The sequence below is a fragment of the Thamnophis sirtalis genome, unplaced genomic scaffold, assembly GCF_051295495.1.
Source record: "Thamnophis sirtalis isolate CommonGarterSnake01/CBP01778 unplaced genomic scaffold, rThaSir2_p1.2 scaffold_1, whole genome shotgun sequence".
Lineage (NCBI taxonomy): Eukaryota > Metazoa > Chordata > Lepidosauria > Squamata > Natricidae > Thamnophis > Thamnophis sirtalis.
Genome location: NW_028261381.1, coordinates 102,167,824 through 102,195,818, shown reverse-complemented (window position 1 = coordinate 102,195,818; position 27,995 = coordinate 102,167,824). Strand labels below are relative to the sequence as shown.

Sequence of the window (27,995 nt, the reverse complement as noted above, 5' to 3'; positions counted from 1 at the left end):
AATAGAAGGCTGTCATATCTCAAAGTAAAGCAATATCCTCCAGCATTACTATATATCATTAAAATAATATTGACTTGGGTAATTCCTCTTGAGTCAATTTCCAAAACCCTTCAGGAACAACCAAGTTTTTATCAGCTTCCAGAAGTCCATGAGAGTATGGGCTATCTTTGTTGGGTGTGGGAGAGTGGTTTCCTAGGAGGGGAGATCCCAAAGAGAATGCTTGCCATCAGACCTTAGTATTTTGTCTATAAGTATGTCTATGTGCCCTGCAAAAAATCAAAGGTTGATGATTAGTACAGAGTGTTTCATTTGACAGGGTTTGAGGGGAAAGCAGATAGTAAGAAGATAATGTATTTCCCTGAAAATAAGAAAGGGTCTTATTTTCTTTTGATCACTGAAATAAGTGCTTGGTCTTATTTTGGGGGAGGTTTTATTATTTTTGAGGTACAAGAGGCAGCAAGAGTGGCCACCTCATGGCTGCTGCTGTGTTGCAATATTTTTGGGTAGGGCTTATTTTCAGGGGAGGGCTTATTTTAGCAGATGCGCTCAAAAGCCTGATTGTGCTTATTATCCAGGGAGGTCTTATTTTTGGGGAAACAGGATATGTTGATGCTTTGGGCTAGTTATTCTGGCAACTATTTTGAAAGCTTTCCAGCAGCTATTTTGCAAGAGCATCTATAACAGTGTTTCTCAAAATGTGGTCCAAGGACCCCTGGAAGTCCTCAAGAATCTCTCAGGCATCAGTAAAATCAAAATTATTTGCCAACCTACATTGGAAAATAATGTAATATCAAAATCCCACCAAAGCTTTGTGGCATGTGGTAATGGTAATTCATTTACTTTTATTTTTAATAGGGTAAATAGTGATAAATATAACCCATATAAACAAAGATTCCTTTGAGATCCTCCATAAATTTTAAAAGTGGGAAGAGATCCTGAGAGAAAGAAAAAAAATTAGAAATATTGATCTATAACATTCTGAAAGGATGATGTTCAAACTCTTTTAAAATATATTTTTGGAAGAGCCCATAACCATTGACTAATTGAACTCAACTCTTTCCAAGTTTCACTCTTTAGTTCTGATCCTGTCCCCTGAAGAAGGTGAGGTCTGGTCTGAGACCTCTTCTGAATAGGATTACTTCAGAATTGTGAAAACAGGTGTAGAGGTCTTCTCTTAATTTTTTTTCCTGTGTAAAGACACAAAGGTTTTTTCAATGATGCATGGTACTATATAGCAGTGTTTCTCAATTCTGGCAACATTAGATGCATGGACTTCAATTCCCAAAGTTCTCAGCCAGTTCACACATCTTAAAGCAAGCACTGCTATAATGGTATCAATAACCAGCATCGTTATCTTTATCAACTTTTTCCATGTCTTTATAGATAACACAGTTCTAGATCTTTTCCATCCTGTCACCATTTTCACATCTCAAATTTCAAAAACAATCCAAACCAATGTGTTCTTCTCCTTAATGCAACTAACCCTGTAACACTGAAAAGCCACATGGACCATCAATGCTCCTTCTAGGTGACCAGCAGAAGACCAGAAATATAGCTATCAAAGAGCACCCACATCAGAGATGGTATTCAGCAGGTTCTGACCAGTTCTGGAGAACTGGTAGCAGAAATTTTGAGTAGTTTGGAGAACTGGTAAATACCACTTCTGATTGGCCCTGCCCCCATCTATTCTCTGCCTCCCGAGTCCCAGCTGATCGGCTGGGTTTTCTTTTGTTGCTCTGCATAGGAGAACGGAGCTGGAAAGCAAGTTAGTGTGGTGGGGAGTGAATGGGGATTTTGCAGTATCCTTCCCCTGGAGTGGGGAGGGAATGGAGATTTTACAGTATCCTTCCCCTGCCATGCCCACCATGCCACATCCACCAAGTCACACCCACTAAGTCACGTCACGCCCACCAAGCCAGTGGAACCAGCTAGTAAAATTTTTTAATCCCACCACTGACCCATATACATTGTATCCAGCTTTTTGGGAACTGGTAAAAGTTGCTATAGTCGCTAAACTGATGGAAGAGTATCACAGCAGCATCCCTGAATTCACAATTTAAATAATAATAAATGATGAAACAGTAGTAAATCAGAAGTGTGCCACTGCAAGTGAACTTCTGCAGAATGGCACAGCCCAGGATTTTCTACTGTTGTAAAGTGGTTATCCATGAACTCCATGGAGCCCTTTGATTCTGAATGTGCTACAACTAAGCCAAAATAAATTAACTCAGTTGCGCAGCAATCAATATTGTGAAAGCACAAAAGAAGCAACCCAAAAACTAGGTATAAAAATACTCCTAAATCTTCTAAAAGAAGAAGAAATTATATATGTTGATTTTCTAGATTTAAACATTTTTTTCTAGGGAAGGGGTTTCAATTGTTTAGTAGTCTATTTTCAAACCAAAATAACCGGACTTGTACTTCGCACTTTATATTCAGTACAAAAGTTTTATACTGGCATTTTGAATCTGCAACAATGATATTGCAATAGATATTACCTATAATTTACTAGCCAAGGAAACTGAATTTTTATCCATGCTTAAAAGACAGGCTGTAGTATGTCTTAATGGTAAAACAGAAAAAAATAGCTAAATGTTATAGATACAGCACTGCATTTGCCATTATTATTCCATGTGAAGACAGAAACAGAATTTGGGATTATTGTTTTTTGGCCCCTTTTTATGCCAGGAGATTTTACTTCAAATCTAGAGACTACTTATGATCATTTATTTCCTGATAAGTGCATCACTTACTGTAAACCAACTGAACCTGTTACCAAACCATTTAAAAAAATTGGTGTCCCGGGGAGGAGCCGAAGTCACGATGACACGATGTGCAATCTCAATGCTCTGAGATCGCAGTCAATACTTTTGTCTCTGGGAGGTCCAAACGGACCTAAACCATCCCGCAGAGATGGTGAAGAGGAAGAATGCATCTTGCTGATCACAGGGACACCGCAAAGTCTCTGATTGATCCAAGAAAAGCTGTTCAAGCTAGTGACAAAAAATCCAGCCAAATGGCTGATGAAGTCGGGGCGGCTCCAAAACAGAAGGATATGGAAAGAGAAAGTGTTTTCAGCTGGTGAGGAATTTTTACTGTTTTAAAAGTGACTGCCTATAAAAAAAAACCTTAAAATTAATTTACATTGGAGAATAGAAGAAATAAGCGGTGGAATTAAATTTGGACTGGTTTTGAACAGTGGGTTATCTTACTTTTTAAATACTATTTTTACGGATGGAATTTATGCAAGCCTTTTAAAATGAACAGATTAAGTTTCCTTCTATTTTTTTTTTCTTTGACTTTTCTCTGTAATCTATGGATAAAACTCTCCTCTTTCATTACTGTGGATGTTTTTCTAACTCATTTAAGAATCAGACCTTTTTTTTAACTTGAAATACAAAAAGATACAAAAAGAAACAAAGAAATGGTAACATTGTAATATTGTAACTCTGCTACTCAGAGGCTAGAGGTTTGTGTATTGGAAACAAAATACTTTTTTCACTGATTATCCTGGCTTGGCACTTCAAGGACTCACAGCTTGTTTACAGAAAGTGATAAAAAGAAGAAGAAAAACATACAGATGTTTCCTTGAAGTAGATTTTCAACCAAAATGTTATTGTGATGCTTAATTTTATTAAAACCTTCTAAGCTAGAGCAGCAGTGTTTGTCAGCTGGAAATCATGGCGCAATTTCAACACCAGAAAGAAGTTTTAAATCTGTAAAAGATACTCTCAGAAATACAGAAATTATCAAATATAAGTGAGAGGATAGAGAAGAAGTTGGATTATTTAGTGCATCTAACAGTAAAATATGATGGAGATGTTGAAGATGTTCATCAAATGGAAAAAGTGGTGGTTAAAATCCAAAAAATCGAAGAGGAAAATTAATATATATTATGATATTTATGGTGATTGGTTTGTTTCTGAAAACAGAAAGAGTGGAATACTGAAAGAGGAATTAAATGGAGGGGAAACCTATCCCAGATGGGAAGATTCAGAAGAGGAAAAAATAAAAGAATTTATGGATTTAAAGAGAGAAATCTTATTAGCAATAGTTTTGATAACACCACCGATAATCAAAGATAAGATGATTAAGGAAACAGAAGAAGGGTTTTGAAATCACATGAGACATTTTATAAGCAAAGAGTTGCTAAGAGGAGTCCATACAAAGTTGATTAAGGAGATGATTAGAGGACTGATGCCACAAATGGCAGAAGATATGACACTGTTTTGTTACTGGAAAGATACAGGTTGATAGATGGAGGAGTATAATTTAAAACTAGCTAAACTTAGCGAAATTTAATGATAATAGATACAGTTAAATAAATAATTGATAATGATAATAATGTATACAATGTGTAGTGTTATGATAAGTAATAACTGGATATGAATATTAAATGGTACCCATGAAAGGAAGATTAGAAACCCTTTTGGATTATATATAAAGGTTAATTATAATTAAAAAAAAGAATTAAGTTACATTCAGTTAAGTCATGATTACTAGGGGGAAATGATATGATGCAGGATATAGTTAAATAAAGGAGGGATAATGATTATATATATATATGTGTGTGTGTGTGTGTGTGTGTGTGTGTGTGTGTGTATGTGTACAACATAAGAAAATGAGATGTAAATTGTAAACAATAATTTGGAAAGAAGGATAGAAAACTTTGTTATTAAATATTATGGATGTTTAGCTAGAATAGGACATAAGGATTCAGTGTCATTGGAGGATTTAAGAAATAGTAAATGAAATGCCAGTATGTGGTTATGTATTAAATCTTGGTATATTTTATGATGAAGGACGTTTAAACAACTATAGTCAGAAGAGCCAAGGTGGCGCAGTGGTTAAATGCAGCACTGCAGGCTACTGCTAGATCAGCAGGTCAGCGGTTCAAATCTCACCGGCTCAGGGTTGACTCAGCCTTCCATCCTTCCGAGGTGGGTAAAATGAGGACCCAGATTGTTGGGGGCAATATGCTGACTCTCTGTAAACCGCTTAGAGAGGCCTGAAAGGCCTATGAAGCGGTATATAAGTCTACTGCTATAAATGAAAATGGAGGTATGATGTCGGTAACATGTATAAATATCTGAGTTAAAATACTTGAGTTAATATGAATTATGCTTGATGACTGTGAAAGAGATGCACGAAAGTCTTTTGTAACCAATTGATACACTTTCTACAGTATGTAAAAAGAAAGATTTTATGTGTTGTGTTTGTTTTGAAAAAAAAAACTTTTTTAAAAAAAAGTTGGTGTCCCAACCAGAACTGACATGTGGAACTAAAAATATTATGGGATTCATTTAAAATGTGTAGCTATATTTTTAATGGCTTGGCTGATTTAACGACGTATTCAGTTGGTTGGGTTGAATGGCTGTCTAAATATGCTGTGAAGCATGATATAGTCACCACGGCTATGAAATTCACTGGCAGCTTCAGCTATTATATTGGGCCTAGTTTATTTGAGAGGACAAAATGGTGGCAGGAAAAAAAGTTGAATGCTTCTTAGAAAAAAGAATTGATATAAAGTTAACACATAACCAGTTCTGATACTGATGCATTTTAAATGATCGTATCAGGTATATACTGGCCTCTATTAATTGTAGTACAAAGCAAGTTACTCAATAGTTACTAAGTTTTATGCTTAACTGATTCCAAAGACACTTGCAAAAAATGTACTTGAACATTGAAAAGAACTATATATACTACATCATAACATATGTTGCTGGGATCGCATATTTTTGAGGAAGTTATAATTAAAATATTTGCAGATCTGGGGGTAGAAAACTACAAGCTTCATGGAAGATTATCATGAATCAAATGGATGTCTTCAAACAATGTGAAATGTTTTCTTTAGCACTACGAAAAGTATACTTTAAAAAAGCAATATACATCAAGAGAAATGGCCAAAACACCACAAGCCATAGAATTTGTACCTCTATCAAGCAGAACCTGTGTACAAGACCCATTGATTGTTCACAGTCTCTTATGCTGCAGTCTTATCACATTTATCCACTAACACTAACACAGTAGAATTTTATAAGAAAACATATTATCCAATTGGCTATTAAGGTACAAAACAAGTGATCTAACCCAACATCTCTCTAATTATGACACAAACCAAGGTATTTACTTTATCCAGAGCACTGCTGCACTGTTGGTTTATTCAATATAGTAGTTACTACAGCTACTATAGAAATTAAACGTGACTAAACAACAAATATTCTTAGTGCTATTTTTACGTCTCTGATGTTGTTGTTTCCATGAATTTAAACTAGGCTTAATGCCCAGGAAAGAGAAAGTGGAGAGTTATTTTTCAAGCATTATCATCTTACTCTACATTCCAACTTATTTGTGCAGAAGACTAAGATGTGGGGAAGAACATATCAAAATTTCAACCAGGTAGCAAGGAAAATAGCAGAAATCAAAATATTTAAATTCTTTGTGACAATTGATCATAATACAGTCCATTCTGCCCCTATAGAGGAATACAAAAGCCTTCTTAAATATTAAAAATAAAAAAGCCAGAATTTAAAAACCATAATAGTGAAGTTAAAAATCAATGTATTATACATATGATGAACTGTAACTTGTTGCAAGAACTTTAATATTCACAACTGTTAGATTTTATGTAACAAACTCAAGTTTGCAAAGTATTATTGCAGTTCAGCTATATAATTTTCCTGAATACTGAAACTTAAAAATCTAATCTTAAAATAAGTAAAATTCATCCTTAACATTAGTTTGATCATTCATGCTAAAAAAAAACACCAACAAAATGGAGGATACCAACCAATTCATGATTTAAAAAATATATTTTCACTGATATAAAAATTTAGTAACTAGTTTCATAAATATGATATTATCATTAGATTCTATTCACTAGATGAATGTTGCAGACAAATACTGTCTTCTTTGAAATATAAGCCTTAACATATGTATTCATTAAATTTATAAGCTGCCCCAATGTCTATGGGATACAACCACTAAAACCAACAATACAAATGCAGAATATATAATCCAAAAGAAAATTTAGAGGAAAAACAACAATCCATGGGACAACTGAATATCTCACAATGGTTCTATGAATCCTCATGTGGAGTCTTTAGCTTTGTCTTGTATTTGTAAATAGTACATAGGAGTTGGGAAATACCATATTTTATTACACAAGTAATATGAATACTACTAAAGATCCTTTTGTACTGTGTTAATGTTTTTACTTTGACAATTAACACTGGAAACTCATAAGATTTATAAGACTCAAGGATGGTAAAACTCAGGCCTATCCTTGAATGTTATTTAGCAAAGATGTCACATAAAAGAAGGTACAGTACAATATATAAATAAGGGGAAAAGAGATAAAAAAGAGACCCAGCAACTCACAGATTTTTGCTTTCTTGCAAGCTCTTTTCTTATGATAGGTTTACATAGAATTAATGAACTTGTGGTGTTGAGCCCTGCATCTAAAGCTTCTTTTCAGGCATTAAAACGAATGTGTATTGTTGTGAAAAACAGTCACCACAGCATCCTATATAATCAGTGCATATGTTTACTATCTGGTGAGATCTTCCCATGAACCGAACAAGGGTCAACATTCTTTTTTAAGCTTCAGCATTTAAAAAAAAATCCTCCCAGATTTGCAATATACAGTATAGTCACTTGGGTTTTGAACTGGCTAATTTATTTCATGCCTCTCCCCATTTAGAGGCAGCAGATATATATTTGTCAGCAAGCCATTCCATCTAGAGCGCTTTGGGTTTTTTTTGTTTTTGTTTTTTAAGGTAGATGTTTTCCATATAGAACCAGGACAAGTGCAAATATGGAGGAAGAGGTAATCAAGCCGAACAAGTGAGGGTGAAATTTAGAAAATCAGAGAAAGTAAGAATAAGAAACATATATAATACAATCAGTCAACCTTCCCATAGCTTTGGACAGCATCAAGTTGGGTGTAACTGTGTTCGATGCATCTAAACGTTTAACATACTGTTTTATATAAATAACATTCCTGAAGAAGGCAGCTCAGGAAAAGAAGGTGGCACAGGAGAAAAGGGTTTTATTGAGCTCTACAGTTCAGTGAAAATTATTTGTTTAATGCTATTGTTTGCACTGGTAAATAAACTACAATGGCACCAAAAGTGACAAGGTTTACACTGTACCCAACTCAGCTTCTTTTTCCAGGTGAGTAAATCTTGAAATGGAAACCATTTCAATGTCTATCATTATCATTCCTACGTTCCCCCAACACACACATCTTCCTTGGGACTTTTAAAAGGATGGAAGGAAGGAAAGCTTATATATTTTTCAGACAAGAAGTTAAATTTGGCCCTGACTCTGCCAGGTGTTTGTTGCTCCAATTCCCCTTCCCATACCTTTGGATAATAAGTAAAATGTTTAGGTTTTAGTAAACACAGACACTTCACTTTTCTAGTGCTACCACTTCTATATGTCTTCTCACTATTTCTGGACTTAGCCAGCCCTGCAACAATAACAACAACACTCAGTAGCTTCCTATCTCAGAACTTTAGAGGCCAATCTTTCTAGGCAAGAGAGTTAAATCTCAGTTATGCCAAATCTGCAGCGGGGAAAGACTTGTTCATAATCATTCCGTTTAGCTTTGTTTGGACACAATCTTTAAAGTAGGTAATTCTATTAGCTAAAATGTGGCAGAAAAAAATGCAGGTGCAAGAATAACTTTATTAAGCCTAATATATTCAGACTGCATTTCTAGTTGCCTGGGATCTTTTTCATTAATCAGAAATTGTTTTATTAATCAGAAATAGAAAAGTTAGTGATACCTAATACTAAATACTAGGAATGGGAAATTTTAACAGATTATGTAAAGATCAGGGAAATCTTTTTGCCCAGTGATAAATTAGAAAGCAAACAGATTTGCCTTCATAGTAGCTGCAATGAAAAAATAAATATTTGTGTTAACTATTATTTCTTTTGGCATTTTACAGCAATGTGTTTGTTTGCTTATTTAAATTGCAATTATTTTATTTCAATTAATACAATTCAATTAAATAAAATAATTGCACTAGAAATATTTTATTAAAATACTCTTTTAACTTTTTTTAAAAAAAACTGTTGTGTGTGTGTTTTAATACATTATTTGAAGATCTACAGCAGTAACCATTAAGGAAATAGAAATATCCTAAATCAAGTCTTTAATGTATATTATTAGTCTGCTTTTTCTACCCTCCTTTGTCTACTAAAACAATGGATAGAATTACAGCAGCAGACAATTTATTTACTCTATGAAGTTTTATAATACTATATTGTAAATAACACAGCAAATAATGGATACCAAAAGGGAAGACGTGGCTAATAATCATGGCTACGAGATATACACATGTGGTTTTCAGACACACTGTGAAACAAGTAAGGTTTTTTTCCTCCTCCTAGTTACTCCAAATATATTGTTGTTTGTATTTTAGTGTTACTATATTGCAAGACATTTTAATTACTATTTACTTGATGAATTAATATAATCATAAAAAGAAAACAAGTGATGTTGATAGCCTTTTTAAAATATCCAAAATCTATATTAGGACAGTACCTGTTATGAAAAACGCCTCATTTTCAAAGAAGTATTGTATGGGTCAGTGTGGGGTGTGTGTGGGTATTTACAAATGTATACATACACAACCACATTAATTTCATTTTTTTAAAAAGAGTATAGATGTTATCAAACAATGCAGTGCTTAGATTAGATGGGCCGAAATGGTGGTTCAGGTTTTTTGGCTAAGCCCATAACTCTGTCCCATATAGTAAAAATACTTACCAGATAAAACAAATTCTTCTTTTTTTACAAGAGCTGAGGCTAAATAGTGCAATATTGCAAATGAAACTGTTTCCATACTCATATTGCCAGATTTAATAAAATATAATAAATGTTTTAAGTATATGAAATTGTTTAATCTATAAAATACTTTTTATTTATTCCCAGCTGTTAAATAGCCTCTGGAAAAACTTGTGCTCAAGAGTGTGGGAAGGGAAAATATTTTACAGAATAAGGGAAGAGCCACCATTAAAAAAATGCTACATGCCTTTAAAGCTTTGTTCGTTTCCTCAGGTGATTGTAGAATCTAAACAGGATTTAGGTATTCCCATGACATTGATATCATCCTATCCACCCCAACTCATGAATGAGAAGATATAAGTGATTCTTAGCTGCACTAATATTAGTGTTTCCACTTTATTCCGACATTACCTTTCTAAGGTATATAAAATCTGTGAGCTTTGACATCTTTACCTTCAATGTTAATAAAAACAGGGTAGGGATTAGCAATGGGGGCAGCACATTTATTCTAGAAAATTTTTAGGATAATTCCTCTCCATAATAGTGAAAATATCCTTAATAAATAGTGTTGAGTTCATAATAGTGCTGGTTTGCTCTTTGCAGGTGATAAGCAGTTATGAGAATGAGGAAGTACTTTGTTACATAAGTAAATAAGGATTTCTTTGTCCCACTAGAATATTATTAAATAGCTTGTGCATAGAAGGCAATGGAGAGAACTAAGATTAGGATCCAAGGAACCACACAAGTTGTCCATTACTTCTGAGGCTCTCTTGAGTCCCCTTGCAAATGTTGTGAATCAAATTTGAAAGATCTTCAAAGAACATTGCAAGGTGATATGAGGCCTGCTCTTCAAAGGAAGGCATAAAAATAAAGTAACTATGCTTAAAATATCTGCACCCTCTCCTATCACAGGCTACAATTTTAAGCCTTCTTTTCTGAATTATTCTGAATTCAAACCAACAGGGGCTAGTAATTCTGAACGAACATGACTGGATCCAGTTACAACATGCCTGATTCCAGAATGGAATGGATATGATTTATGATTTATGATTTAGTCCTGCAAATAATTATATATAACTATTGATTTTGTATGCTCTAATTGCTAATTATAGATAATAATTTCTAGAAGGTACTAATTTGTGCTGAGTTAAAAACAAAAAGAATCCTGGACTCTTTAAAGGGCAATACAATAAAGAGCAATACATTCTGTGGATTAGAATGTGCTTTGTCTAATATTTTTGACAAAGCTTTTGCTTCCCAAAACCGATCTAGGTTTGAAAATCCACAATACTCTATGTTTGTAGCATTATATAATATGTAATTTAATATTAAGAGCAGTTTTTTACCAGACTAAAATATATATCTGCAAATCTTAACTTATATAAGACTGCAGTAGTTTGTAATTCTTACCTAGAATAAGTCACATTGAAAAATTGAACCTTGCCTTCAAGTAAGCATACATAATCTTGCTTTTTTTAGTCAGTCCTAAAGTAGTAATTTCTGATTAAGTTATGTCCTTTTGGTAATCTCTGGGATAGAGTCAGCAAATGTACCACTTTCCATTGCTTGAGATGTGATAAAAAGTAAGCAGAAATACATACTTTTTCCCTTCATGCTTTCATTATTGCACTGCCCCCCCCCAAATATGATTCATAAAAGGAAATATTTCATGTGTCAAATTCTGCAATACATTTCTTCTATATTTCAGATCATGTTTCCATGAACTGAAACTCAGCTAATATTTTGTTCTTTTCCGTTTTTCCTGATTTAAGAAAAAACGGCAACATCTAACTTTTAGCCCACTTTTGACACTTTTATTATTAGCTTAATCTTGCCCTACTGGGGATTCTTCTTTTAATATGGCCACCTAATTACTGTTTTGCATTAATAAATTGGTTAACCATAAAGTACTATAGATGGCTTTGTTTTCAATCAATTAGTTGTATGGGCCTACATGCAAATAAATAAATAAGCAAAAGTTTAGAATGAATAACATTGCTTAAAATCATGTTACTGATACAATTATACCTGAATTAATGTGCTTTCTTTTTTTCTTCTGTTTCAACTGTACTAGGTCTGGGTTTGTAAAAGTAGCCTGAAGTATATTTTGCACAGAGCATGCAGAATTATAACTTATATGTATGTATATATGTATGTATGTACAGTATGTATGTACAGTATGTATGTAGGTAGGTATGTTTGTGTATGTACAAATCTACAGTAAGTCTGAACCTCATTTCACAGTGATCATACTATTAAAGATTGTAACAATCCCGGTGATATTATTATATAAGAGACTCTTATCCTGGTTTATTTCTTTGATGGTCTGTTGCACTAAAAAAATCATGTTTATATTTCTAAACACACCTTGTAGACTGGAGGAGTCTACTTTTTCTCAGTCTCCAACTCCAAAGATGAGACTTAGGCATAGTAGCAATTCAGTTTCTTCTTTCCAAGTACAAATTTATCATGATTAAAACTGGGCATCTATCTCTTGGGAGATGTGAACATGACTGCAATCAACAAACAATATGATATTTACCTGTACAAGTATGGTTCCTGAATTTACTGTCTCTTTTTCTAAAACAGCACTTATTCACACCAAGAGAAAGTTTAAACATAAACATTTATCAAATATTATTGAAACCTAATAGGGAATCTATTAACACAAATCCAAATGCCATCCAGAATAGGAAAATTTTCTGTCTGAAATGCCTGTAATTAATGATGATGTCATTCATATATGATGCCCTCTACTTGTAACACCCAAACTTCTGCCCACATCTTTCATCTTTTATCTTTCACTGCAAAAGAGAATTTCTTGAATAAATTTAGACTCCTGCTAAATCTAGTCTGCTGTATCAAAGACCCATCACCATATGTGCTGTCTGTCACAAAATGGGATTATAAGAGATTTTTATTAATTATATAGAGTTCATTGGAGTTGAAATAGGAATAAGACATTGTTTTTTTAAATAAGTAGTTGCATTGTTTGAGACTAGTTGGAAGTTCTAGTTGTGTTTATAGCTAGAAATACAACATAAAAGGCTTTGTTTGAGGCTGTCTGGTTGATTATAGTTGGTATCTGTATTTGGTAAACAGAAAACACATGTCAAGTCTTTTCCTTGTTTTCAAACTAGTCTCATTTGCTTTTGCTTTTTTTTTCTAATTTCACTGGCAGAAATGAGAAAATTGCTATTTAGAAAGAAACAAGAAGATAGAAACAGCTCAGTGGCACATTTCTTTTTCTCCATATAATATTCTCTACCTCCTCTACATACCATTTTAAGTACAGAGTTTCTAGACTATTAGGTAGAGGTTTGTAAAATGGAGCAATATTTCAACATTTTCTAATTCACTCATCTGCAATTTAATCTGAAGCAGTGCAGTTCGGTTTATACCAAAATAATTTTTCTATACAGTACATAAATCTGCACATGCATGCATTTTTGCATGTGTTACTAAGCATGTTTCCAACAATGTTATATAGCAAGTCAGTCAAGTAACATTGCCACTGATTGCCACTGATTTCAATGAAATTTAAATTCTCCCACATAAATCCATTTCAAAGCCTAAAGTTCACCAACCTCTTCCAAATGCCTTTGGAAGGCAAGAAAAGTTTTGTGTAACCCTTTGATCATATGAAGCATCCTATTTGTATTGAAGTGAGGTGGGGACGCTCCAGATCTTAAGAAATTAAATTTAAATCACTCCTTAAATTGATGGATCGCTAATAAGACAATTAATTCATTATAATGTACACTCTTATGATAATGTTGATAGGTTCCAAGTGCACTGAAGAGAGAGAAATTGTGCAAAGACTACACAGAGTACAGACAACTTTATCCAATAAATATATAATACCATTAGGATACGAATATTCTTCTTTCAGGCACTTCAGGACACTTCAGTAGTCTATTATTGATCCTCTGAGCTTTCTATTATGTACATCTATTATACATAAATTTATTACACAGATTGTGGCTACTAACACTGCACATGTATGAATAATATTGAGAGGAGTCATTAGTGACTGTATGTTTCACAGCTAATGAAAGATATAAAGAAATGGGAGAAGAAAAAACTTAAATGACTTACTGGATGCTAGGTATTTTAGGGGTTACCAGCAATTAGTTAGCAAATATTAGTCTCGTTAAATATTATGTGCTATTTCATCTGCCCTAAAAACTACTCAGACTGTGTTTTACCTAACAATGATTTGCCCAACCCTTTTTCCCCCTCTGACATTGGTAAAAATGTATAAAAATTATTCATCTTCATGTAAAACTGACACCTTCTCTAACCAATGAGGCAAACATTCTTGTATTAACTTTTAAAGTTCCAATCTCTAATAAACAACACTCAGGGCAAGATAGTTTATCTGACTTGGCTATTCGCATGAGAAATAAGAGAATTTATGTTGGATTGGACCTAAGGCCCATAAAAATCCTGCATTCTTCTCCCTCGTATATCTCAAGTAGAAGTACAAGTGATACTCTGCTTTTCTGAAATTGGTACTAAGTGGCTTATATTCTCCTCTTAATCCACTAGAGTCAGACATTTTGATTCTGTTTTCTAGTTCTCCCGCTTCATCATTTGGTGAATGTAACACTTAGGAACCATAGCATAGAAACTGGATGGCATAAAGCTGACTGATGGACTTTTTCTTTTTTTAAGAACGGAAGGAATTTAAGATAGTTTTTGAATCTTGGCCAAGAAGCAACAAAATAAAATAAAGAGGAAAAAGCAGAGAGAGGGGAAAGAAAAAGAAAAAAAAACAAATAAATATACCAAGCCAAAGTTTAAGTCTATTAACTGTTGAGGGAATTTCCAATATCATTGTCTTTCTTGGACTCATGTTTTACAAATCGTGAAATGATTGCTTGACAGGATATGATACATAAAAACTAGGATGCAAAAAACTGTATTCCCCCTTATCCTATGTCATTCAGCTAGTTAGATGATGAATGCAAAAATGTAGAAAAACTTTATTATTTCATGTAGTTTATTTAGTTTGTATTTAGCAAACCATGGATTTTCTTAAGAATAATATATATTTTCCAATATGTTTTCCACTACTCCTTATCTTTTCCCCAACCACATTGGTGTTCCTAGCACTAACCCAACATTTCCCCCCCAAAGATGAAGGTCAGAACAAACAGTAGGCTTTGTCACCCTTTCAGATGAGACACAGTTCAGAGAAAGTTATCTAATACAGTAATAAGATGATTTACATGACCCTAAATCATGTCAATAGAACACACACTGGATTACTTCAAGATAAATACTGTCTTCTGGGCCATCTCTGAAAGCATATTTTGTTATAGTTACTATAGTAACTATGGTAGTAACTAATAACTACTAGTAGTAACTACTACTAGTAGTAACTACTATTAAAATATTACATTGTTTTATTATATCTATCTATTATCCATCCATCTATCTCTCTCATAGTTCAACTGCATTCAACTAAAACACAACATAGAATGAAGCTATGGAAGCCTCATAGAAAGAGTACAATTGAGCAAAAATGCTATGTGACCAAAATAACACTGTGTGCAAGGAAAGAGGATTGTTGTCCCATTCAGTTTCAGTCCCTTGCATGATCTGCCATCAAAACATAACAAAATAAAGGAAGAGGTTTATTTAGCAGCATTACAGCTGAATTCTTTTTTGCCTTCACTACTCTCTCTGAATGACTTCCCGTAATTCCAGTGGACAACAGTAATATGCTACAGCCACCATTTGTATCACAGATAAACGCTAGCCTCTATCTTTATGTCTTTATAAAACAAGAGATGTCAGGAATCTATGCAGCATGTATGTGTTTTCCTACATATATCCTAAGCTTTACTTTGAGAAGCATTTACTAGTCTAATACAATCATCAGGCTTATGATGGTTAGGTCAGAAAAGATTAAGAAGAAAGGACCACCCAAAAGACAAAAAGCTAAGGGACGACAAACATCCAGCCCAACTAAGGTCAAGGCATTTTATTTCTATTTATTTTTAATGCCACATGCACTGGGGCGAAGCTAATAAATTACCTGGAAACAGGGACAATAGCAATGTTATAGGACAGTGTGTTACCATTACGAATATCTTTAGAAAATGGTACAAGTGACTGAGATTGACTTCTGAGAATGTCAACCTTTAAGTCAAATTAGACTTTTTGCAAATTAAAAAGATACAAAGGTATATCTGAAGTTTAAACACTGGGGGAGGGAGGGCATTTGCTTTCCATAGGTTTAAAAAAATGTTTATCTGTTCATGGCCCTGGTTTTCAGTGTTACAAACTATTATCTAAGTTAGGGTCCTTTGTTTCTACCATGAAAAAAGCATTCCAGATAAGGAGACGGTTTTCAAAGGCAATGCTATTATTGTAAATAGAGAAGCTCATTTAGGGCTTTATGGAGAGAATGACTACCCTATAATGGTTAGTGACTGAGCCAGATTGGGAACAGCGAGAGATTTTCCTTTGGCCATAAACAGTCATTTCATGAATTTGGATCATTGACATGCCCACTATGCCAGGTTGTTATTATGGCAATAAAATGAAGAGGGAATGCTCAGGAATGGAATGGAATGAACATACTGATCACTTCCTTAGATTGTCAGACCACTAGTCCTTCAAGCTAGTTTCTGCCTAAACTGACAAGCCACATCTCTTCATTCTTTTACTCTCCCACAGACTTATTAGGAGATGTCAGTACTGACAGACAGAGGTGCATTCTGCATCCATTTTCCATACTATTGATCAACAGGTTTTCCGAAACAATATCTCTGTCTTTTCACCTCTGTACAGATTAACCTGAACCTGTCACATGAAGATATATTTCAAAAGATCCAGCTACATTTTTTATACTAAAGGAAACAGTTTCCCTTTTATTATTCAATTCTGTGCATGTTAATGGTCTAATGAATGAGGCAAAAATAAATAAATAAGGGAAACAAGTTTCTCCCCCCCCGCCTTTTATCAGCCATGTAAATCCCAAAACAGAATGTATACTCCGACAGCTAAATAAGAGTTTCCCCCTTCCTAATTGTTTTAATATTGCTCTCAGTCCTGTATATATTAAACAAATGGACCAATTTCATTTTGCTGACTCTAATTTAATTCTTAACAAAGCTAATTGTGTGATTGTTCAGAGAGGAAACTTGTGGTGAATTTACTTGAGAGAGTTCCCCTGGGATGATTTTCTCCACTTAGGGCATCAAAAGACATCATATCAATATCCATTGGCATTCCATGTTGAAGAACACAAAACAAGTAGTTAAATTGATTTCTGGAGGGCAAAAAACCGCCCTCTTCAAGGAAGAAAAATTCACTATATACTAGCAATAATGTAATGCAAACTTATTCAAAACTACCAAAATGCCAAGGAATAGCTCCCTATGAAGGAGAAAGGTATATACTGTAAATTTGAGCTATGCAATAACATGTACCAAGAGATTATCTCATATGTAAGAAGTCCACATATATATATATATATATATATATATATATATATATATATATATATATATATATATATATATATATATATATATATATATATATATATATAGTAGATTTTCACTGATACAGGTATGCAGGTACAGTTACAGGTAAGCAGATCTTCACGCCAAGGTAATACGCCAAGACCTGTATATATATATATATAATTTATACTTGTATATCAGTGATTATATGACCTCTGTAGATGCCCTACGTTAAATACAAATAAATAAAATTCCAAAAGATTGGGGAAATGGATGCTTACTAAACATGTTCTAATGAAACAGCTTACAATTATATCATGGAAGTATAACTAATAAAGAAAAGAGGTTTATTACTTAATTTTTAAAAAAGAAATCCTGGAATTTAACAAACTGATTTTTATGAACTGATTAAGATGGCCATTTTAAAGAACTAGTCTAGTTCCAGCTTTAAATTATACAAACCCAGCTGGGACCTCATGAAATGATATGAATGGACCATTGTTTTGCTATGCTGTAGAAATAGTTTGTTGCATTATATTTTAAGAACAAGGATCCTGTTCTACATTTTCTATGTTTCTTTATAATTCTATACTTTATCTCAGATATATAAAATTATATAAAATCTGGCTTCAGAGCTATTTACATGACTCTGATTTGATAAATTTAAAAACAAGTTACTGAAAAGGCCTCAACTACATTTAATTGAAAAGATCTCTTATATCTATGTATTGCACACACTTGTTGACATACATATTGTATATACTAATGAAAATTAAATAATATACATTTTTTCCAAGTCTATATAACATATACACCTTTTTTGCATGTATCCCTAATTTTAAAATAAATTGTATTTTAAATATCCAAGGCATTTTTTCTTTAAAAAAATCTCAAATTTTCGTAACCAAAATTTTCTTAGTTTATTTTTCAGTCTTCTGCATCCAAATACTGTACAATCTGTACTAACGTATGAAAGTTAAAAATGTCCTATTTTGCTACCACTAATGCTGCCTAATTTTTGTCCAGAGCAATACTGCTATGCAGCATTTAAAAAAATAATGGTTTGCAGAAACAACAAAACCAGAAGTCCCAATTTAACTAAGCTAATGCTAACCATTTAGATAATATTGAGACAACTACTAGAGATAGTTAAAGATTGTTGTTGATTTTTTTTGTCTTCTACTTATCTCTGCTGAGTCAGCAGAAAAGTGTGTGACATTTCTGACGATGGGAACCCATTAGTTAGGAAATAGGGATGCATATTGTAGTTTGTAAAGTGGCAACCTGGCCCACCTAAAGAAGTGGTATTAATTGTAAGAAGGATTATAAGATGTGTCTTCACTCCAATGAGTTTACAGTTCTGTAAAAGAAAAAGGAAATAATCTATATATGGGAATGCAACTGCTTCTGATTTTAATGGTGTAAATTGTGTGAGATGTTCAAAAGTGTGAAACATAGAATTACTGTACATTTTTACAGAGTGCTTTGGACACTCATGTACACCAGTTAGTTTTCTTATTGGACAAAGGGGAGCAGAAATTAGATAGCCAAATTATAGTTTCATGGAACGTACGCACTGTCATTTAAAAAAGAACTAAATACAAGAAATCAGCACTTTTGAATTATAAATCGTTCAGTGAGAATATAAAGGTGCTGAAACCCCTCCCAAACAACAACCAAACTCACTATGACTTTCAAGCTAATTCCCAGATTTTCAAGAATAATACATTTAAAATGTTGAAGTTTATCATTAATCAGTTCAATTTATTTCCATGTGAAGCAGAAGCTTACACAATATGGCAAAATCAGCTTCTTGGTGTAGCTTTAAAAAGGACGAATTAGGAATGGCCTACAGAAATTTTTGAATGGATGAACTGAGAACTGAACAAGGATGGAGTTAGGGGGAGTGATAGAAATTAAGATGCAAGAATTTGTCAGCACTGATAAGGTTGTAATTCTCCCTCAACCAAGGTGAAATAAATATAGATCTTTCGGTCAGTAGATTTGCTAAGAAATATATTCATCACAGTTGGATAGATTTATAATCCTGCTTCAATCTGCATCAAATGCAAGGGAAACCTATTCTTCTGGTATACTGAATGCTCATTGTCAAACTGTACCTCTCTTTTCTTGAAGCATTTTTTCATAGATAGAGAAAGATTGATGACGGGAATTTCTTGAAATAAATAAAGTGGTATTTTGTCAGATAAAGAAGCGCAAAGTGTTTGAAGGGAAAAACAGCCCAAAATGAGCAAAGCAATGCAATAGAGAGAAGACAGAAATGGCATTTGATTACATGTGCCATTAAGGAGAATGGTGGTGGGGAAGCAAACTTACAAGGCAAAACAGCTACATATTTCCTAATATTATTATCCTGAAACAGGTTTCACTGTGGATAATGGGCTTTCTCCCAAGTAAGAAATGTCACTTTAATTGTATTGAGATTACGCCCTATACTTGTTATCAAATTCCTTCATAGTACCAATATAAAAAGGAATATCAAAACAAAGGAGATTTATAGCACCTCAAATGCAAGTTTCTAAGGGACCTGCAAAGTTCTATCTTATTTCTCCTGCAAAAAACTCATATAGTTCATCAACGGGAATGTGGTTAACTAGGGTAAAAAAATAATTCTAAAAATATTTATTCAATGCAATGTATTCCACATTTCTCTACCAAAAATACCAAAATAATCTGGATAGTTGATATTCTGTCCTCCTGTCTTAAATCAAAGTTGCAGTCCTATGAGATGTACTTGTGAATAACTCCCTTTCAAATCAGACTGACTTATTTCCAAGAAACCGTGAATAGAATTGGTATTGCGTAGCATTGTATTTCTATATATAACTATATGAACAATGTTTTTATCACAATGGCAGATGATGTTAAGTATTGTCATGTCTAAGTCTTTCAGACTGTAAAAAAAAGCATGGCCCCAAACAATGCAGTAAATAGCAACATATTTGCAATTCCAGTAGACTATAAAAGCATTAAAAATCATTCTGTATATTATCAGAAATTGTGCATTATAAGATAATGATTTCCTATGCAATTAAGGGCCAAGGTGCAATGACAGCAATGGTCTCTAATATAAGAGATCCTGAAAAACATTTACTTTAAGTCTGAGAATCCCAAATGTAACCATATTAAATATACCTTAGGGTTAAATATTCAATTAAAGATAATTATGAACCCAAAATTAATTGATCATATCTCACTCTGTTTATTTTTAACTGACCCACAAAACAAAGTGATATATTCCTCTTTAAAAAAAAACAGATAGAATATGAAAGCAGGTTAATATCTAATAAATGAATTAAATTTGGTTTGCTTATGAATAGCATTCCAAACTTCTCTAGATTTTAAGATAAACTGTGACTTTTCTGAAGATATTGACCGAAAATAACTACAATTTGTTTCTAAGTGATACTCAGGTAAAATAAATTTTCCTAGATTTTCTTTGTCTCAAGTGAAATCTTCTAACCACTGGTCTCGAAGCTACATAGAGGTCAGCATAAAACAATCCCTTCATGGTGTAACTATGTTCATGGCTGCAATCTCATCCAGTTACAATTGGAGCTGAGCTGGGTTACAGTTCAAAAACATGATATACTCTAATAATGTAATATCTGTAAGCAAGATTGCATCTTGTTGATAAACCTTTTTGTTTTATGGATAGTGAACAAATCCCATGATTTGGCCTAATTTTTTTTCTCTGTGATAACAAATTTGCTCACAGAATCAGGAAGCCTATTTAAATTGCAATTGAACAATACTACTCCTGGGTTAGATCTTTTGCTATGAACTAACAACCAGTCTGGGGATAGGAGCTGCTGCAAATGGAAATCATGATGTACATTAATACTTTGGATTACTCCTTCTCCTCTGTCCATGTACATGTTAATCCTAGTCAGTTCAGTCTCTAGAAAATCCTCTTCCATTAAGGTTGCATCTCAGGTATATTTTTAATCCATGGGAAGTGGGACCATTCAAATGGTGATGCAGCAAAAGGATTTCAAAGTAGGAGGGTCCAGATCTTTTATTTTGGACCATGGTTCAATGGGATTAGCTAATCCACAAACACTCTTATCTGCCCTACAGTTCTTAAACAAAAATAGAAAGTTGGGCTTAACCCAGACACCTAATAAATTATTTCTGCTGAAAAGCATTTACAGGCACATGCCGAACCAAGAAATTGAGAAAGCCTTACAACCCCCCGCTTTGAAGGACAGCCCTCCCTAGCTAATTAAACTGCTCATTTTATTTCCATTTGCAGAAGGCCAAACGAAGAGTAACCATCTCTTTCTGCTTGATTTTTATCTAGTAAATCTAGATAATCTAGTTTATCTATCTAGCTTGCATTCTGCTGAATAAGTTAATAAGTGATATTTGAGAATTATGGGGAAAGTCTTTAGCCTAATATCCTAGCATATTTAAATAAGGCCTTTTGAAAAGGCTGGGATTAGAAAACTTTCTTTTAGGAAAGAAGTGGGCAGGAAAGGCAGACATTTTTGCTGAGAGTTTTAACTTCAAACGTGAGTTACATTTCTAGGGAATAAGAAAAGAATGCTGACAATTCTCAGTCAAAATTTAGTGATCAACTTCAGGTTTGCAAGGAAAAGGGAGAATACGATGTGGATTCAGTTTCCTGCTGACTGAATGTTTTTTTATGTTTAGGAAAGAACAAACTTGAAATTATGTCAGCATCCTTCCCCTCCACATTTCCATCTCCAAGATAGTTGAAAAAAAGAAATCTTGTCATCAGTAAATTTTCTCATTGTGGGTTTTTTCTTCTTTTCCCAAAATCTTTGGGAAGCATACATTACTTTCTTTAAAGGCCTAAACCTTAGTGATGATCTACCTTGAGAACAACCAAAAATGGCACAAGCTGGTCCTAGCTAGCGAATCTCAGGATGGTTCCTTGTGTTCTGCTCCAGGAATAATGGGACTGATCAAAAAAGCAAGGTGCTATTTAGTGGCCTTTTGTGGTAATTCAACTCAGTCTGTTAGGAATTTGGTGGGGACATAGGCATCTTTCTCACCTGCATTCTCCCAACTTAGGTGAGTCCTCTTCAGCTTTCTTTCCTTGGAGATAGGATCTCTGTGAAAGGCCTCTCTCAGGCCAAATGTAGGGGCCCACCTGCAAGGAAGCACAATGCACTCTACTTTAATGCGTATAGCTTTTGCTGCTGCCATAGAGAAAAAAATTCTGTTGCAGGCATCACAAAAGAGTAAAGACAAAAGGCAGGAAGTATTAAGGCCAGGTGAGAAATATTGCACTACAGTTGGAAACTTCTTTCAAGGATACATTGGGCAAGGGAGGAGGGAATAAGAAGAGACGAAGTGCATAAAGAATATTGAGAAAGTCAGAGTATATTTTCGTCCATTTCTTCCAAGATACAGTTTGGTTCTTTCAGACTCAGCTTAGCTCAACCTTGAGACAGTTCGCTTTAGCTTTTGGCTATGTGTGGCAAGCATTTGAAATGGGAAGGTAGTGCTCTATGGTTTTAGATGGGGAAGGTCCTGAAGTGTGTGTGTGTGGGGGGGGACAGAAATAGAAGAGGATTTCCTCCCCTAATGTCACTTTTCACCTTGAAAAAGAAACACTCCCCACAAGTGAGCGAGAACAGCACAAAAGTTAGCTTTGCAGAATGATTAACGATTAGCCATCCCCCAACCTCTTCCCCAGAAATGTGGGAGGGGTAGAGGGGGAGGAATCCAGCAGCCCCTATCATGCATCCCCAGCTTTTCCTTAGGCCTCTGTCTGCAAAATATGAGACTTTTTAATTGGGAGAAAAGCTAATAGAGGCTGAGGCCTTCTCTGTACGCCAGATGAGTGAGACTTGTGTTTCAGTTTATTCATTGGAGGAGAAATCCAGTATAAAACTATGCAATCCAGTGAAATACCCCCCAAAGTGGGGAGATTTTAAAGGGGCAAAGTGGATATTTTTGTTGCCTATCACCTCAGGCCTCATAGGCAGCTGTTCTTTATGGAGCAGAGATAGTGGAATGATGCCCAAATAGAGCAATCCCCTTCCAGATACTAAAAGCATACAGACGAAGAGAAAAACTGGGGGAGTGGACATAAAGGAAGCAAGAATTCAGGATCTGCTTTTGCCCTTTGGTATTTGGAGCTGGAAAAGGGTATTCAGACCCCCCACAACTGCAGTAATTTCTCCAGACTGGTAGCAACAGTTGGCTGCCAATGTGAGAACTGAGAAGCCAAGGCAAGAAGCTAACATTGGGTAAGTTGGATTGTTTTTTAAACGCATCTCTTCAGACACCTGTTGCCCCCCAGGTGAGATTCTTCTGCTGCCCCATATGCCTCACAAATAGAGACCTGTCTCTGCATTCCTCGCTTTCTCCCTTCCTTCTTTAATACATCTTTCTCTTAAGAACTGCCCAGGGAGGGAGACACTTTGCCCCCTGCAGACAGGACCTGTTGCTAATGGGAAGGAAGGCAAGGCTGATGGTGCGGAAGGTTGTGTTGGGAGGCAAAGATGCAAAAGGAAACCACTGTGGGCAAAGGCAGGCTGGGCTGCAGAATGGAGTGGTCCTCGTGATGTAACCTTTCTCTGTCTACTTCGCTCAGAAGTCACGAATCTTGGCTAAGGTTGGGAAGCAAGGATGGGAAAGGAAGCTGAGATGCTTTTTTTCCCTTTTTCCTTTTCCCAGCCTTCTCTGCTCACCCTTTAGTTGGCCTTTTACTCTTTTCTGAAACCATCTCAGGTTGTCAAATGGCCTTTTATCTCTGGAGAAGGAGCAGCCCTTAAGCCTGGGTTGTGCCAATCACCCTGATTCCACTGCAGCTTTCTCTCTTGAGCCAGAGGGAAACTCCTGCCTCGAGCGGAGCACTTTCCCCTCTCTATTGGCTGGAGGAAGGGGGATCCTGAGAGTTGTCAATAGTTAGAGAAAGAGTCTTTGGAATATCTGGGTTCCCCCTCCTTCCCTCCTACCGTCCCTCCCAAGAAGGCTTTTGCAACCAATAGGCCCTTCGATTGCGACAACCGGGCATTCCACTGGCACCTTGCTGTTCGCCCTCTTCCCTCTCACTTGGTCCGGTCTCCCGGCCGGAGCTCTTTCCCCATTTGTCTTCTGAGGCGGTGGGGACAACCATGAAGGGGAAACCTCACGCGCCCTTCTCTCGGGTGGCCACGATAAGGAGAAAGGGAAAGCAATAGCGAGCTGCTTCCAACTCCTCGCTGCGCTTGGTCTGATCAAGGAAAGGCGAGGCAGCAGTTCCCGTCGCTAGATAGCGGAGGGCTGAGGCGGCTTCTTTCGGTCCCAGCCGCCTCGGTCGAGTTCTTCGCGGGATCTGGCCTTTTTTTCTTTTTTTAAACCAAGTTCAGGATCGCTTCGAGTTGGAAAAAGGGCGACTCGGGAGATTAGAGACAAGTTATCTAAAAGGAGGTTGGAAGTGAGGCGGAGGAAGGAAAGGCACCGCCTAATACCTGAGGCTCCCCTCGACAGCGGCTGCTTCTCGTCTCCCCCCCCCCACACTATTATTTAGGAGGTGATCCCCCAAATCTCCCACCCATTCCCCTTTGGAGATCTCCCCCGTTTTAAACCCAGACGACGCTCCATTTCTTCTTCTACGGGGAGAGATCAAAGGCACATCAATTCTAATCCTGACGGGGTGGAAGGGGGTGAAACACATCCCACCCTTCAAGCGGGGGGGGGAGGGAGGCGTCCTCCAAACTTTTGCGAAAGTTTTTTATTGCATTTTATTCGGCGGTTAAAAAATAATAATAAATAATAATAAAAAATTAAAAGGCACCAGCAAATCATCCACGGGAGGAAAAAAAAGCGAGCCGAAGTCTATTCAGAAAGTTAAGCTAAGGAAGGGATGGTAGGGACTGGGACGAGCCGTTTTAATCCTCGCGATACACACACACACACACACACACACACACACACACACACACACACACACACACACACACACACACGACGGAAGGGTCCGTGGGGTTACAGAGGGAAAGCAAAGGGAAAGCCCAGAATCTAGGTAAAGTCCAAGTCTCGGCGGTCGCGCAGCTGCTGCTCCTTCGGCGAAAGCGCCCTCCGCGAATGCTTTTTGGGGTAAGGGCTTCCCGGCTAGGTACTTATATACAGCAAGCCCAGACCGCAAAAAGATTCGCGAAGGACAAAGTCTCCTGTGGCTTCCACATTCATCCATCCGGCTGCCACCAAAGAGGAAAAAAAATGTGTGTATAGATCCAAGGCGGCAGGGTTGCTGGTTTCTCAAGCACTAGGGAACACCTTCCGCGCCCCACCGTCCATTCACTCACACAAGCTCCATCCCCACCGAGTACCTCGGCGAGCCCAAGCCGAAATACCAACTCGGGAGAGTAAAAGGAGGGGAAGGAAAGAAAGGAGGGGTGGAATGGAGGGGGGGGTCTTGGCCCAGCCCTTCACATCCAGCCCCCTCCTTCGCTGTCCCCTTGAAGGGGCCGAGAGCACTGGGTTGCAGAAGCAAGGGGCTCTGTGAGCCAGGCAGTTCCGAAGGCGCTTCCCCCACACCCCTCCATCGCTCTGCTCCTGAGCAGAGGGTCTACCGCTGTGCACAGACGCTGCGTAAAGAGAAAACTCTCCCCCTGAGCACTAAATAAATAGAGACGAGGCCCGCCGCTCATTGGTGCGAGCTAAAATCGTCACTCGCCAATCAGGTGGCGCCTTACTCCCCCCCTTGCTCTCCCTCTTTTTTCTCCAAAGGGGAGGGGGAAAGAGAAGAAACATTTCCATATCTAATTATTCAACAACCCCAGATAAGACCACAATCCATAGTGTTGCTATGCCTGTTAGACTTCTTCTTCTTTCTGCTTGCCCCGGGGGTTGAAGATGGGGTGAGGTGGGGTGGGTTAGGATAGACTAGGGTTCCAGATGAAATAGCCATAAGTCCTAATATCGAGTAGCAAGGTTTAAAGATGAACACAATACAACAAAACGCACCCGAAGGACCAGCAGGTGAGCCAAATGGGTATGATGAGGATGGTGGTGATGATGATGATGATGATGATGATGAAGAAGACCATAAGTCAAAAAGTTTAGATCCGTGTAGGTTCACCTGATTCCTTTGCACCGAACCATTCCACCCAAGGGAAGCCCACTGGCGGAGGTCAACCAATGGCTATAGCTGATCCATAAGACTGTCTATTGGAGATGAGGTCCCTCAGCATGGGGAGCGTGGCTAGTTCGAAGGGATGTGTGTGCCATTCGCCCATCAGTGGCTTCTGAGCGTCTGTCCAACCCCCCCCCCCCAAGAGCCCGAAGATGGAGTAAAGGAGTGGGCGGAATAAACGCCTGCCAAGCGAAAAGTTGCAGGAGATGACATCGAACTGATTTCGCCGCCACCTCCCCCCCCCCCCTTGCTGGGCACTGAACCCTCGCAGAGGTGCCTGGTCTACAGCAGTGAAAGGCAGCGGACACTTTTCCACGAAGTTCGTCGCCAAGTTAAATAAGACAAGATTCTCTTCCGGGGACCCAAGAAACTTGATAGACCCCTTTCTGACTACCTCCTCCCAGCGACTTTCCCCTCCCGCCCCCACCTCCACCCCCACCCCAAGCGCACCGAGAGAGATTCTTTCTTCTAGAAGACCCGAAAGCTCCTACCTTCGCTGCCTTTTCCTCGGCAAATCCACCTTGACAAGCAACAGCTCTCCAGCAGATGCAGCACTAACGCAGCAGCAGCAACAGCGCAGCCCCGTCAAGAGGCAAACTCCTACTGAGCGGTACCTGCTTCGTCTTTCCCTTCTAGTAGTGCTCTTATTGCTGCTGCTGCTGCGGCTAAGGCGGCTGCGGCTCAGCTTGCTTTGCTTTCGACACCTTCTGGACTGGGGAAGCGAGGACCCAAGAGAGGACCACAAAGTTGAGGATCCCTTTCCCTTACCTCTTTCGCCGGGCGCTTAGCGGCCTCTGGTGAGAATTATGATAGGAATAATCCTTGTTGGAGGTACAGGCATCACCTCCCCCCAATGTCTGTGCACGCGTGTGTGTATGTTTTTGTTGTTGTTGTTTTAAAAAAAGGAAACTCGTGGCAAGCACCCCTTCCTCCAGGTATGTTTAAACTACTGTAGTGTGTGGGAGGGTCACGATCTTGCTAAGTGCACAAGATTTCCTAAAGATTAACCCTTCCCTCGCTGTCTCAGTTCTCTTTCTGCAACTTGTTGCGACAAGTCTCTCTGAGCACACGCACATAGGCACACACACAGAATGTGAAAACCTGACACACACGCACGCGCGCACACACACACACACACGCACAAAGATGGGGGAGCAAAAAAGGCAGAGGCTCGGAGGAGTCCAGTGCCCCCCCTCCCCCGACGCCGTTTTGATTGGATGGTCTTTTCATGTAGAGGGGACGTCTCAAGCCGAAGTCACGATTTCTCCTCAGTTTGGAACCATCTGTGACTGGAGCCATGACGCAGCCAGCACACATTACTCACTTTTACAGTCACGACTTGGAAATCCGTGCAGTTTGCAAGCGAAATTACACCACCGCCATTGAATTATTTAATAAGATCCAGTTAAGGGTAATCTTATACATTGACCTGGGAGATGCCCGTGTGTGATCTGGCAAAAGTGCAGGCAGGTTGGGGAAATCTATGGCGAGAGGATGGGAGGGTGGGAATTGGTACGGAGCAAAAGGCTTCTTAGTTTGCAGATTTTGGATAGAGAATATTAGGTACCTAAAGGGTCTACTCTTAGGACCACCC

At 37.1% G+C, this 27,995-nt stretch overlaps 1 long non-coding RNA gene across 1 annotated transcript; it reads right to left on the bottom strand.

Annotated features, from left to right (window-relative positions):
- LOC148049636 (uncharacterized) lies at positions 1-27,254 on the bottom strand. The gene is made up of 3 exons (XR_015697592.1): positions 26,893-27,254; positions 22,326-22,423; positions 1-266 (listed from the first exon to the last, which is right to left on the bottom strand). It is a non-coding gene; the product is annotated as an uncharacterized LOC148049636 (long non-coding RNA).
- Between the last annotated feature and the right edge of the window lie 741 nt (positions 27,255-27,995).